Source organism: Mastomys coucha, unplaced genomic scaffold (assembly GCF_008632895.1).
Source record: "Mastomys coucha isolate ucsf_1 unplaced genomic scaffold, UCSF_Mcou_1 pScaffold22, whole genome shotgun sequence".
In the NCBI taxonomy this organism is placed as follows: Eukaryota; Metazoa; Chordata; class Mammalia; order Rodentia; family Muridae; genus Mastomys; species Mastomys coucha.
In genome coordinates this window covers 144,098,207-144,110,515 of record NW_022196905.1, presented here as the reverse complement: position 1 = coordinate 144,110,515, position 12,309 = coordinate 144,098,207, and the positions used below count along the sequence as shown (strand labels likewise).

The 12,309-nt window shown below is 44.9% G+C and overlaps 1 long non-coding RNA gene across 2 annotated transcripts; it reads right to left on the bottom strand.

Moving 5' to 3' along the window:
* Positions 1–9,253: 9,253 nt before the first annotated feature.
* Positions 9,254–12,281, bottom strand: LOC116068808. 2 transcript variants are annotated; one of them, XR_004109700.1, is made up of 3 exons: positions 12,179–12,281; positions 11,337–11,501; positions 9,254–9,551 (listed from the first exon to the last, which is right to left on the bottom strand). It is a non-coding gene; the product is annotated as an uncharacterized LOC116068808 (long non-coding RNA). The 2 variants fall into 2 exon arrangements; XR_004109699.1 differs by lacking the exon at positions 12,179–12,281 and adding an exon at positions 12,044–12,149.
* Positions 12,282–12,309: the final 28 nt, after the last annotated feature.

Sequence of the window (12,309 nt, the reverse complement as noted above, 5' to 3'; positions counted from 1 at the left end):
CCACCCCTCTCACACATCCCTTATCAGAAGGTCCAGCAGGGCCTCACTCTCATCTCTAAACCCCAGGGTAGATCATGGTGTAAGAGTCCATGATTAGCCAAAGAATGACACCCTGAACTCAGATAGTATGTAAATGCAGGCAGTGTTATATTCTGCAGAAGTCCAGCATGCTGGGGTCTCCTATTACTAGGATAAAGAGACCCTGAAGTGAGCTCGCAGGCCCAATTTAATTAGAGGAATCCCGGGGTAGATGGGCTTTGTCTTACTCTATCTCTGAGGACATCCCATTACTGGGGCATGGGAGCTGGCTGGAAACTGCTGACCCATTGTCCTTGTTTCAGGCCAGGGGGTGGGGCAGTCTCTGACTAGCTGCCTGAAGCCTGCATTTTTAGACCTACTCTCTGTAACTGTTAATTTGAAGCCTGTCGTGTAATTAGCCTAGCCTTCTGAATGGAAGGCATCTATCTATGAGGCTCTTGAGAGGTTATCTGAAAACACAGGCTAAGACGCTATCGCTTCCCCCTAGTCAGCAACCCTGGGCTTTACTTTTTCTTTTTCTTTCTTCCTTTCTTTCTTTTTTCTTTCTTTCTTTCTTTCTTTCTTTCTTTCTTTCTTTCTTTCTTTCTTTTTTTTTTTAATGTCTGTGGCACCACTCCAAACCATTCAGCAGGAGTCCTGAGGTCCTCTGGGGTTAACACTCCTACCCTTGCATGGGTCAGGTATTCCTGTGACATGAGGGGAAACAGGTGACACATGCTTGCTCCTGTCTTCAAGGCTATAAAATTAGTGTTACTCTGGAGCTCCTGGGAATGAAACCAGCAGAGTATACCTCCACCAAAAAATAGACACAGAGAGAGACTGAGCAAGCCCTGAGCCCCTGGGGAAACAAGGCTGGGGCTAAACCAAGAGTTCCCTCCAGCCTCTGGGCATAAGAATCAATGCCTATTCCTATTGTTATTGCTTTCTGCTGCAGTTGTTATTGTTGCATTTTTGCTTCCTTTTGTTTCTTTGTTTGCTTGGGTTTTTGTCGCCAGTGACTAAGTCCAAAGAGAGACACTGTTTCTCTGCCTCTCTGGCAGCTTGAGTGTGACGTTCATGAGTCTCTGGCTCCCCTGAGTGGCAAAGAAAATAAATTCATGTCTCCGAGATGCCGACTCTCTGCATAACGATGCTCATTTCTACAATTTATTTACCCTCCTGTGCTCTAGTTCAAACGGAATCCAGTTTATTCTTGGCTCATAAGTGCTTTGACAGGAATCTATTTTGCAGGTCAGGTGACTTTCTAATTTGTGGTTGGGGCCTTCATCAAGACCAAAGCTTATCCTTCTTCTGCTTTGGTGTGGTCCTTGGGTGTGGGTCAGAGGTATGACAAGTGGTTTGAAGTAGGGAGCAATGGATCACCCTTCTGCAGAAACAATTGGGCAAAAAGCACCATGACAACAAGGTTGGGCTAGCCAGCTACAGACACCAGCCCAGACTCCAACATGGGGACCACCTTCTTCCAGATTACCCTGAGGAGGAACTAATTAAACAAAGAAACAAACAAGCAAAAACAATTACAAGCTGATAGATATCTTCAGTGTATATATTTTTTTTCAGGACAGATTTAAAGTAAAGGCTTGTCCATATTCATTATATCTTCTCTCTATCATGATTAATTCCCAGGGATTTGTTGCCTATGCAAGAGAGGTCCCTCTGAACCCCTACATGCCTTTAAACACTCAGAGACAATCTCCTTCGTACAAGCCTTAGAGTACTGGAGTAAATTTTATTTTTAAGAACCTAAGTAAATGACAGTGATGTGTACCCAGTATGAAGTAGACATGCTTGGTGAGTGGATGAGGGAAGGCCCTTTAGAGTTGAAAATGATGGAGGTGTTCAGTCACCATCAGAATTAAACTGAGCTCTCTCTAGTCCCCAAGCTGTGGGCTTCAGTGGCATCTCTGTGTAGTTTCCCTTATCTTACCATTTCTGGGGCAGGAGAGCACGCCCCAGCCACATTTTCTATGTCTCACCTCAGCAGGCCTGCTATTTTTGTTGTTGACGATAATTATCTTTCAAACAACTGCATCCCCTTTTCATAATGGGGGTTCATGGGAGGAATTCCACAGGCATTTGTTGAGGGAAGGCATGAACGAAGAAGCTGGGCAGTCAGAGATGGTTTGCTGGCTCGCTCATGTATGTCTTTTGGGTAAGTTTATGGTGTTGGAGTAGCTATCCATCCACAGGGGTGCATTTATAACGCATTTTAAGACAATGTTGAAAATAGTGGTCATAAGGGCTGGAGAGATGGTTCAGAGCTTGATAGCACTGACTGTTCTTTCAGAGGTCCTGAGTTCAATTCCCAGCAACCACATGATGGCTCACAACCATCTATAATGAGGTCTGATGTCCTCTTCTGGCATGCAGGCATATATGAAGGCAGAACACTATGTACATAATAAATAAATATTTTAGAAAGAGAGAGAGAGAAAAGAAAATGGGGCCATTAGAGTAATCCTTCTGAGACAAAGGCAGAGAGCAAAGTTAACCCTTTCCAGGTTACACAGTTAAGACCTGTCTTACACAGAATGTTCTTAGTAATCTTGCGGGGAGGTGGGGAGGGGTGGATTTCTAGATTCCAAACATATTTGCAATCATCTACAAAGATATTTCTACAGACAAGATTTTTTTTTAAAGATTGAATTTTCTGTGTCTGTGCATGTGCCTGAGGGTATGTCTATGCACCATGAGCATACAGTGCCAGTACAGGATGCCATACAAAAGCCAGTACAGGATGCCAGTAGAGGACATACAGACTGTTGTGAGCCACCGAGTGAGTGCTGGACACCAAACCCCAGTCTTGTGCAAGAGCACTCAGTGCACTAACCACTGAGCCGTCTCTCCATTCCCAGATCTGCCATTTTGAAATTTGTGAAAATTTTCACTGTGTAAGAGCAGTCTTGCTATTTGGGTAACATATTCTACAACATGAAGACAGGCCAATAGCTTCAAATTTTCCTCTCACAATCCTTGGGAATCAAGAGCTTAGTACTCAAGACACTCACACCCGGTAACTGGTATTTCTTGTGTCCCTTTTTATGGCAGATATTCACATCACATTATTTTATAATCGGCCCTCTAATACCTCAGTGAGGGGAAGTTCCTTGTCCACATTTTCCAAAATGAAATTCCCAGGAATTGAGTAGTTTTCACCAAAGATGTTGCAGCTCCTCAGATGGACATCTAGTTGTGTCTACTCCCAACAGAGCTCAAGGTATCATCTTTAGTGATTGTTACTGTAACACCAAATGTGTAAGCCAGGCCCATGACCTTTGGGCAGTTCTAAGAACTGGTTCCCTCTGTTTCCTGAGGGTGGGGATGGAGGCCCTTGTAGTGGTCAGGGTTTTGTTTTGTTTTCTCAACTTGATACAGACTAGACTCATCTGGGAAGAGTCTCATCGGAGGAATTTCCTCTATCAGGTTGGCCTGCCTGGCAAGGAGGTGAGCACTTTCTTTATTGATGCAGGAGGTCCTAGTTCACTGTGGACAGCACCATCCTAGGCCATGTGATTGTGAGATATATCAGAAATTAGCTGAGTGAGAGAGTAAGCCAGTAAGCAACATTCCACCGTGGCCTCTGCTTCAGTTCCTGCCCTTGGGTCCCCACCTTGAGTTTCTGCCCTGACTTACCTTTATGATCAACTGTAACCTGTAAGATGAATAAATTCTGTCCTGTATTGGCAGGGTTTGTGTATCAACTTGACACAAGCTGGAGTTATCACAGAGAAAGGAGCCTCCCTTGAGGAAAAGCTTCCACGAGATCCAGCTATAAGGCATTTTCCCAATTAGTGATGGGGGTGAGGGGGAGAGCCTTTGTGGGTGGTGCCATCCCTGGGCTGGTAGTCCTGGGTTCTATAAGAAAGCAAGCTGAGCAAGCCAGGAGAAGCAAGCCAGTAAGCAGCACCCCTCCATGGCCTCTGCATCAGCTCTTGCCTCCAAGTTCCTGCCCTGTGTGAGTTCCAGTCCTGACTTCCTTCGGTGATGAACAGCAATGTGGAAGTGTAAGCTGAATAAAACTCTCCCCCCTAACTTGCTTCTTGATCATGATGTTTTGTGCAGAAATAGAAACCCTGACTGAGACAACCCCTCCCTCAAGTTAGCTTTGGTTGTAGTGTTCAACACAGCAACAGAAAGCCAATAAAGACAGCCCTCCATCATGGTGCCCCTGACACAGGGCAAGGTCTTGCCAGGTGGAATGGAAGTCAGAAGGCTGAGGCGGATGGGCAACAGCAAGTTTAAAGCCCCATTGACCTACATAGTGAGTGTGAGACTAGCCTGGTCTACAGAGAGAGACTCCTGACTCAAAAGAGTAAAAATATACAAAACTAAAATAGCAAAGTCAAGGTCAGTAAGTGCTTTACCCATTAAGCCATCTTATAAGCCCACCTCTTTCTTTTGTGTGTATGTGTGTGTGTGTGTGTGTGTGTGTGTGTGTGTGTGCATGCTCACATAAGAGCTCAAGTGTGTGTGCATTCTCAGTAATTTTGATTACTAAAAAAAGATACAGTTTAAGGGGAAAACACATTGAAATTTGAAGGTTAATAGGCAGTTTCATTATACAAGCTATACAGATGAACTGGAAGTCATAAAAATTTGGCTGTATTGATTTTGTTATGATTAATTTCATAGTGAGACCCATAGTGTGTGGTTTGACTATGGAATGCCCCTCCACAGGCTGTTTGGGAAGGTTGTAGCAGCTTTGGGAGGTAGAGGCTCACTGGAGGAACTTGCCACAGTGAGGCCTTGAAGCCTGCCCCTACTTCTGTTCCGCTTCCTTCTTTCCCCACCAAATGGACCCCTCTATCCCATCATGGTCCCCCTCCTCACCATCCCTGCCAAGCATGCCTCATTCCCCTTCCTGCAACAAACACATTACTCTGCCCCAAGGATGATGGGAACTTCTTCAAGAACAAATGTGGAATCAGGAATATAGTTTGGTTGGCATGGTGTTTGCTGTACATGCAGGAAGTCCTGGATGCTGGGAACGGAACGAACCCAGGTCCTCTGTAAGAACAGCAAGGAAGCCAGCTCACATCCCCTCAATTCTTCATTCTTAAGCACAACCTCATTATCAACACCACCAGCACTTGGAGCTGCCCTGTGCATCATATTTTTTGTGTATTAAAACTCACGCTGAACCGGGCTCTCTGGGTTGCACAAAGACGATGTATTTTTGCACTTGTCTTTTATGTTTATTTGAGACAGGACCTCATGTAGCTGAGGCTGGCTTAAAACTCTCTACATATTGGAAGATGACCTTACACTCTTGATCCTCCTGCTTCTACCTCCCAAGTATGGGATTACAGGCATGAGCCCCTATACCTGGCCCAGTAACTGTGTTTTCTCAGGAAGCTGGAGGTGTGCATGTACTGCACAGCTGTATTCTTTTCGGGTCTACCCTGTTTTTCCTGACACACAAGGCAGCTGAAATACCTATTTCAGAGTGTGTCACCATTCCAGATTGGCAAGAAATTCCCCGTGTGCAATTTCTCCTTTGGGTTGTGGAATTAAATATAGAACTTCGATCTGTGTTGCTTGGTATGATTTCTCGATTTCACAGTATTCTAGCCGTGTTCCTCTCAACAAGTGACTGTGACTGCATCCATTCTTGCCTGCCAAAATGTGACTCTTCATGAAGGTACTGAGCTCCCCCGAAGTGTCCAGAAGAAAAGATTTCATTTCATGTGACAAGGATAAGGTAAAAACAAAAAAAACAAAAAAACAAAACAAAAAAAAACCGGACTTGCTTGATAAAAACAGATCGAGGATGTGAGGGGGCACCTGTCACTCACTGGTCAGGGCCACCTGGTTCACTAGGCGCTGTCCCCTTCCTCCCGAACCACTTGCAAAGCTGCACACTCCATCACAGAGAATAGACAGAGAACTCTTCTTTGGTTCAAAATATGTGAGTAGTGGCTCTCTTCTGACAGAAACTCAAACAAACGCTTCAGGTCCATTTGCAGGAGGATGGAGACCCAAGCTTCAAGCCTCCAGGCATACCCATGCTGCGTGGGTCCTAGTCTGCCTTTCTTTTTAAAAATAAAACCCTGGGGCTGGTGAGATGGCTCAGAGGTTAAGAGCACTGACTGCTCTTCTGGAGGCCATAAGTTCCAACCCCAGCAACCACATGGTGGCTCACAACCATCTGTAATGAGAAACGAACAAACAAAAAAACCCATGGGTGGGAGTAAGCGGCCAGAAGAGGGAGAAGGGAAGGTGGAAAAAACCCACCATCAACAAAACCCCAAGATCTTTCTCTTTTAATTCTGCCATTCTCACTTTCCTGTGCGAATCATTAATTCCTGCTGGGGAAGTGAACACACCCTTGCTTTCAAGAACTCCATGTCCCACTGAGACAAAGGCATCTATCTGCACATGGCTGCAAGCATCTGTACTTAGCAGACAGGTCCCATCCCAAACCCCCAATCTATCTGACCCATTTTTTAAAAAGTACACTGAAACTCTGGAGAGCATTTTCTGGTTGGGACAGGTAACCCCAAAGTGTCTGTCTGTGTACAAGGATTTTGAATTTGCCAAGGGAGCTCAGAATAGAAAAGACTCCGGGCATGGGACTCTCTTCTTCCTGCTCCCCTTTCCTCATGTGCACTGACGAAACAAAGCACAGAAGAAAAGGGCCTCTATTTCTGGTGTGTGAATTTAGTCCTCGGGGCGGAAACCCAGAATATTATGTAAGGCGCAAAAAAAAAAAAAAAAAAAAAAAAAAAAGATCCTGCCTCCCCCTGTCATGTGAATTGGCTAACCTGCTCTGTGCTCCTGACAGGTTGCACATGCTCACCCGCCCAAGAGCTTTCTGAATTCCAGAATGAAAGATTACACACACACACACACACACACACACACACACACACACACACGTCAGTTAATTTTATATGCCTTGGCTAGCTCAAAGGCTGAGCACTTCTATGCCTTCCCCCAGCTAGCAACACCCCCTCCCCAGCCCTCATACTTTCTCCCCCAGTGAATGGCAATAAGGCAAAACTCCTGAGGGGAGGCATTACTCAATTTTCATTAACCATGCAGGCACTCAGATGACCACTTCATAAGTAAGGAAACAAAGGGCAGAATCCAACACCATTGCCCTGGAATAGCTGTGTCCACCTTCACAACCGTGGGCATGTGTTGGGACCAAAGGTGGGAGCTCCCTCCTGTGGGATCTAGGCAGGATGTAGCCATCCGGCTTGTCACCTCTTAGCCTCTGTGGTTCAGAAAGCAAACTAGGCTCTCTTCTCCACATGTACCACTCAGGCTTAAGTCAAACCACCTAGACAGGAAAGGCGCCTCAGCTGGAGCAAATGTGCCTTCAGAACATTTGGCAATATCTAGGGACAGTTTTGGTTGTAGTGTGAGCAGACGACTGGCTTTGTACCTGGGATGAACTAAAACCTTTAAGACACACAACAGAGCATTATAAACTTGGACTAGAGCAGTGGTTCTCAGCCTTCCTAAGGCTGTGGTCCTGTAATACAGTTCCTCCTGTTATGGATACCACCAACCATAAAATTATTTTTATTGCTATTGTAACTTTGCTACTTTTATTCATCGTAATACGAATATCTGTGTTTTCCGATGGTCTTAGGTGACCCCTGTGAGAGGGCCATGTAACTCCTGAAAGAGTCACCATCTACAGGTTGAGGACAACTCGATTAGAGGCCAGCTGATAACTACTCCTTTTCACAGGAAGTTTATAAGACAGTTTCGCCATCCGGTTATGCCGGTGATATTTACTGAGCATCTCTACAGCACTGGAAAGAAGAAAACCATGTTACTGCCCTCCCAAGTCATAGAATCAGAGAGAAACCGTGAGCATGAGCACATACCCCGGGGCCACTGTGGACTGTGCACATATGTGCACAGGAAGGAAGCATAGACTGTTGCTAGGAGGCGCTGTGGCTAGCTAGGACTTTCAAGGCAAGCTCTCCGAAGGAAGCCTCCAAGCGTAGCTCCTAAGTAGTCTCACGCTCACCACTGATGGAAGTTCCTGGCTCCAGCTTCAATCTCTTAGTTCTGCCATGGTCTCGTTCTCCTTTCCAAAACGACAGTAAGGTCAATGTAATGGTTTTCTATCTCAAAACTTCTTCAGGAGAGACGCGAAGGAGCAGGAGAAGGAGGAAGGGGTACGGAGGCGGGAAGCAAAGGGAAATGGAGGAGGAGATAATGCTCAGTCCTAGAATGCTACAGTCCCAAGAGCGACTCTGATTGGACTGCTGGATCACATGCCAACACCAATGAGCAAGACCAAGGGGGAGTGTGGGGGGTAAGGGGATAGGGGGTAGGGGGCTTGGGGGCTGGGAGGGGGCAGGGGGGGTGGATGTGCTGGTTGGGCCAAGTAAAAGTGACCGGGCCTTGGCACCAGGGCTGGTAGTAGCTTCTCTCAAAGAGAAACAACAAAAGCTGATGCACATTGGGACTGATGATGTGTTTCCTGGGTAGGCAGGGAGAACTGAGATTCAGGCCGTCTTAAGGGTGTGAGGGAGCGGGCCTACAGAGACTAAGGGAGAAAATGTTTTCCAAGCTGGGAAACTCATGCAAATACAGATGAGTCGATGTGGGAGGAGGCCGATGCGCAGTGACGTCATGTGCTAGTCAGTGACACCGTGTGCTAGAGTCAAAGTGGGTCGGAGAGTCTACAGGGCAGGCATGCGCAATTGCCCATGTGCTGAATTTTTTTTTTAAAGCCATATTTGTTATGAAAGATAGCAATCCTCTTGTGAATTATAAGAGGAGAAAAGCTCTAATAATATACTTTACCCGTGTCCTCATCATTAGAGGATGTAATAAAGTCCCTTATTTAAAACAGTATTTTAAGGTTTTATGTATGTTTATGTGCTTCAGCGTTTGCATGTGTGTTTGCGCACCACATCTGTGCAGCACCTGTGGAGGCCAGGAAGGCCATCGGGTCCCCTGGAACTGCAGTTACAAAGGGCCATGAGCTGTCACATGGGTGCTGGAACAGAGGTCCACAGCTGAGCCATCTCTCCAACCCCAAAGCACCCTATAGTTTTATGCCTACTTTCTGTTAAGTCTCCGCTCCCCACAGTTTCCCCATTCCTTCCAATTTTTTCACTGCTCATTATAATATAGCTGAAAGACAAAGTAGATTTGGGCAGAACCGATTAAAGAACAAGATTTAAATATTTAAGAAAACAAAATGGATAATCTCAGGTAGTTGAGCGCCGACACTGTACAGAAACCCTAGCAAACATGCCTTTATTTAGACCAGGTTTTATGCTTCTCCATAACCCTCAGCACCTGCTACTGGGCTGAATTAAACTCATCCGAACGTTGCAGGCCTTGTGCGCTTTTCATGTTTATCCGCCTTTGTCCATCACACTCTTTCAAGGACACTGCTTGTAGCTTTTTATATCTGCTGTATAGGACTGCTGTGAGTGGCAGCTTTGTTTGGACTTTTCTTTTTTCTATGGTTCATTTTTACTTTATTGCTCTTTAGGAGCTATCTCTACTTCTAGTTTGAGGGCTTTTCTTGTTCTCTAAAACAGAAGAAAATATAAGTACTATTATGGATAGCAGTGGGGGTAAATACATGTATCTCTATGCTTACCTCTGGGCCATACTTCTAGAATAAGGATTTGTTGGGGCTGTGGGTTTTGTTTTGTTTTAATTAAAAGTTTTTAAAAAGTATATGAATGTTTTGCCTACATCTATACGTATGTGCACTACTGTCGAGAGACTCTCTCATATGCTGTCAATAAAAAAGCCTATGGCCAATGAGCTGAGGCAGGATTAGAAGGTGGGACATGGTGGGGTGGGTGGGGGGAGATTGATTGAATTTGGGAAAGAGTCAGGTACCGGGCTTCACCTGGAAACTATGGGGAAGATAATCGCAAAAACTTGAAGAGAGGTAACTAACTCCGTGGCAGAACTTAGACTACTTTAAACGGGTTATAGAAGTAATGAACAAGTCAGGGAACAGGCCCAACCTTATGGTCTAAGCATTTATTAATAGTCTCAGAGTCTATTCTGGGAAACAAAGTAGCAGGCGGAAAAGCTCATGGATATACACTACTGCATGCAGTGCCCATGAAAGCCAGAGGAAGGCACTGGATCCCCTGGAACTGGAGTTACAGGTGGCTGTGTGCTGCCATGTGGGTGCTGGGAACAGAACCCAGGTCCTCTGGAGGAGCAGCCAGTGCTCTTAACCACCGAGCCATCATCCCAGCAGGGTTTGTTTGTGTTGGAACTTAGTTTCCACCTAAAACTTTTAACACTGTGACAAAAGAAGTATGGGACATTCCACGATAAAGATTAATGAGGACTCAGTAAAACGAAATGAGGCTAACAGAGAATGACAAACAGGGCTTCTTACAGCCTCTTGAGAACAGACTCACTCTGTACATAAGCAGATTAAGGGAGCTGGTTAAATAGAGAAGAGCCACACATCCTAGCCTCCACAAGAGTTGAGGCTGCAGCTCTGTCCTTGGGTTTGAATGATCCTTCTTACAATCCACAGAATGCTCATTAGCATAGGAGATGTCTTATTTACATCCAGTCCTTCCAAAATCCCATTGAGAATAGGTGTTACTGACATTTTACAGGTTAGCCCAGTGTTACAGACATTAAGTACAATTACATAGTAATTACATGGTTAGTGTTTTGTATAAGTTTTTGATCATTACAAAACCCCATGAGAGAGTGAGTACACAGGAAGGGCTGGTAATTACCAGTTTGCAGAGCCCTCGAATTAATGAGAACGGACAGAACACACACCCATGAAGTCCAAATTCGGGTGCGGTATTTTATATAATACCTATCAGCAATGAGTGCTAAGATTTGAACCTGACCTAAATTTGTTCAGGCCCACATCTCTCCGCAGTTTATTTATATATACATATAAAGTATGGGAAGTAAATCAAATAATTTATAGGTCATCTTTGTTAAAAAAAATAATAAAGCTATGATTCTATTAATTTTAAAAAGTTTTCATATACTTACAAAAAAAAAAAGCTAGAGTGGTGGAGTTTTCAGAGACACAAAATGAAAATAATGACAACAAACATAGTTCAAATTTAAAAACGCAGCTGCCCTGAGATAGCTTCGGCTCTTCTCCCATTTTAAATACAATAGTTATGCGTAGCAGGTGAAATAACTTAAGTGGCAAGCCGACCAATCACCACGAATACAACTTACTCTGTAATTTGTATATAAACCTCCCATTTAACCAACCCCACTTGTCTTGCTGGAAGAGGCAGTCCCTTACACTTCACTAGTTAGTTTCTAACCTTGGGCCCCAACTCTTCATTCAATAACACACTTACTTAGCAGTGCACGTTCGAACTGTGCATATTTCCATATCCTAGAGGTAAAGTACACATCGGGTTCTCAGGCACACTTTTCCGTTTTTAAGGGTACATAAGAACTGAAAGCAGGAGCAAGCAGCATCCCCCTCTGCTTTCACTGTCTCTTCATGGAACCTAACTTTACTTTCCGAGGAAAGAAAATGAAAGGTTAGATTAAACAAGGAATAAACCATACACCCATTTATTAAACCATATTATTAACCATTATATTAAATCATAACCTTGTGGTTAGGAGTGGCAGGGTTAAACAAAGTCGGCTTAAACTAGTATCCAAAATATGCAAAAACCGACACCACCAGCAGTCTCTCAAATTGCATAGCAATCAAAAGTTGCTTTCATTAAAAAAAAAAGAAAGAAAGAAAGAAAGAGAGAGAGAACAAAACCCCTCTGGTGTTTTTATTCTGAAACAATCTTGCCAGAGGACGAATGTCTACAAAATTCAAACCGCGTTTGCGGCTTAATCTGACGTTCCTAAATCGCAATCCATTAGCTGTTGAAAAACCAGGCAAGAACAGAGCACAGAACAAAGCATACACCAGAGAAAGAGCGCGAATAGGTAGCAACCAGCTGGGCCTCTTTTTCTGAGCCCTTAAGACAAAGCGGGATCGTGGCACGCACCACGGGCTGGACTACACATCCCAGCATGCAAAGCACCGCGGCCTCACCACTGGACTGCGTTCCCCGGCACGCAAGGCTCTAGGGTCTCCCGGACAGACTACGTTTCCCGGCATGCTCTCTGCCAATAGTAAGTCGGTGACCGGAGAGGCCTGGGGTCCCGGAGTAGTGGGTTCTGTCTCCACCTTTTCAGTAGTTCTTCGGCGTCGGGAGCCGGACACTGCCACCCAGAGTCACCTCTTAAGCGAAAGAAGTTCCCAACTCGTTATTCATCACCAGGGTTAAGTGAAACGCAAACTGCCCCAGGCTGGGGAGG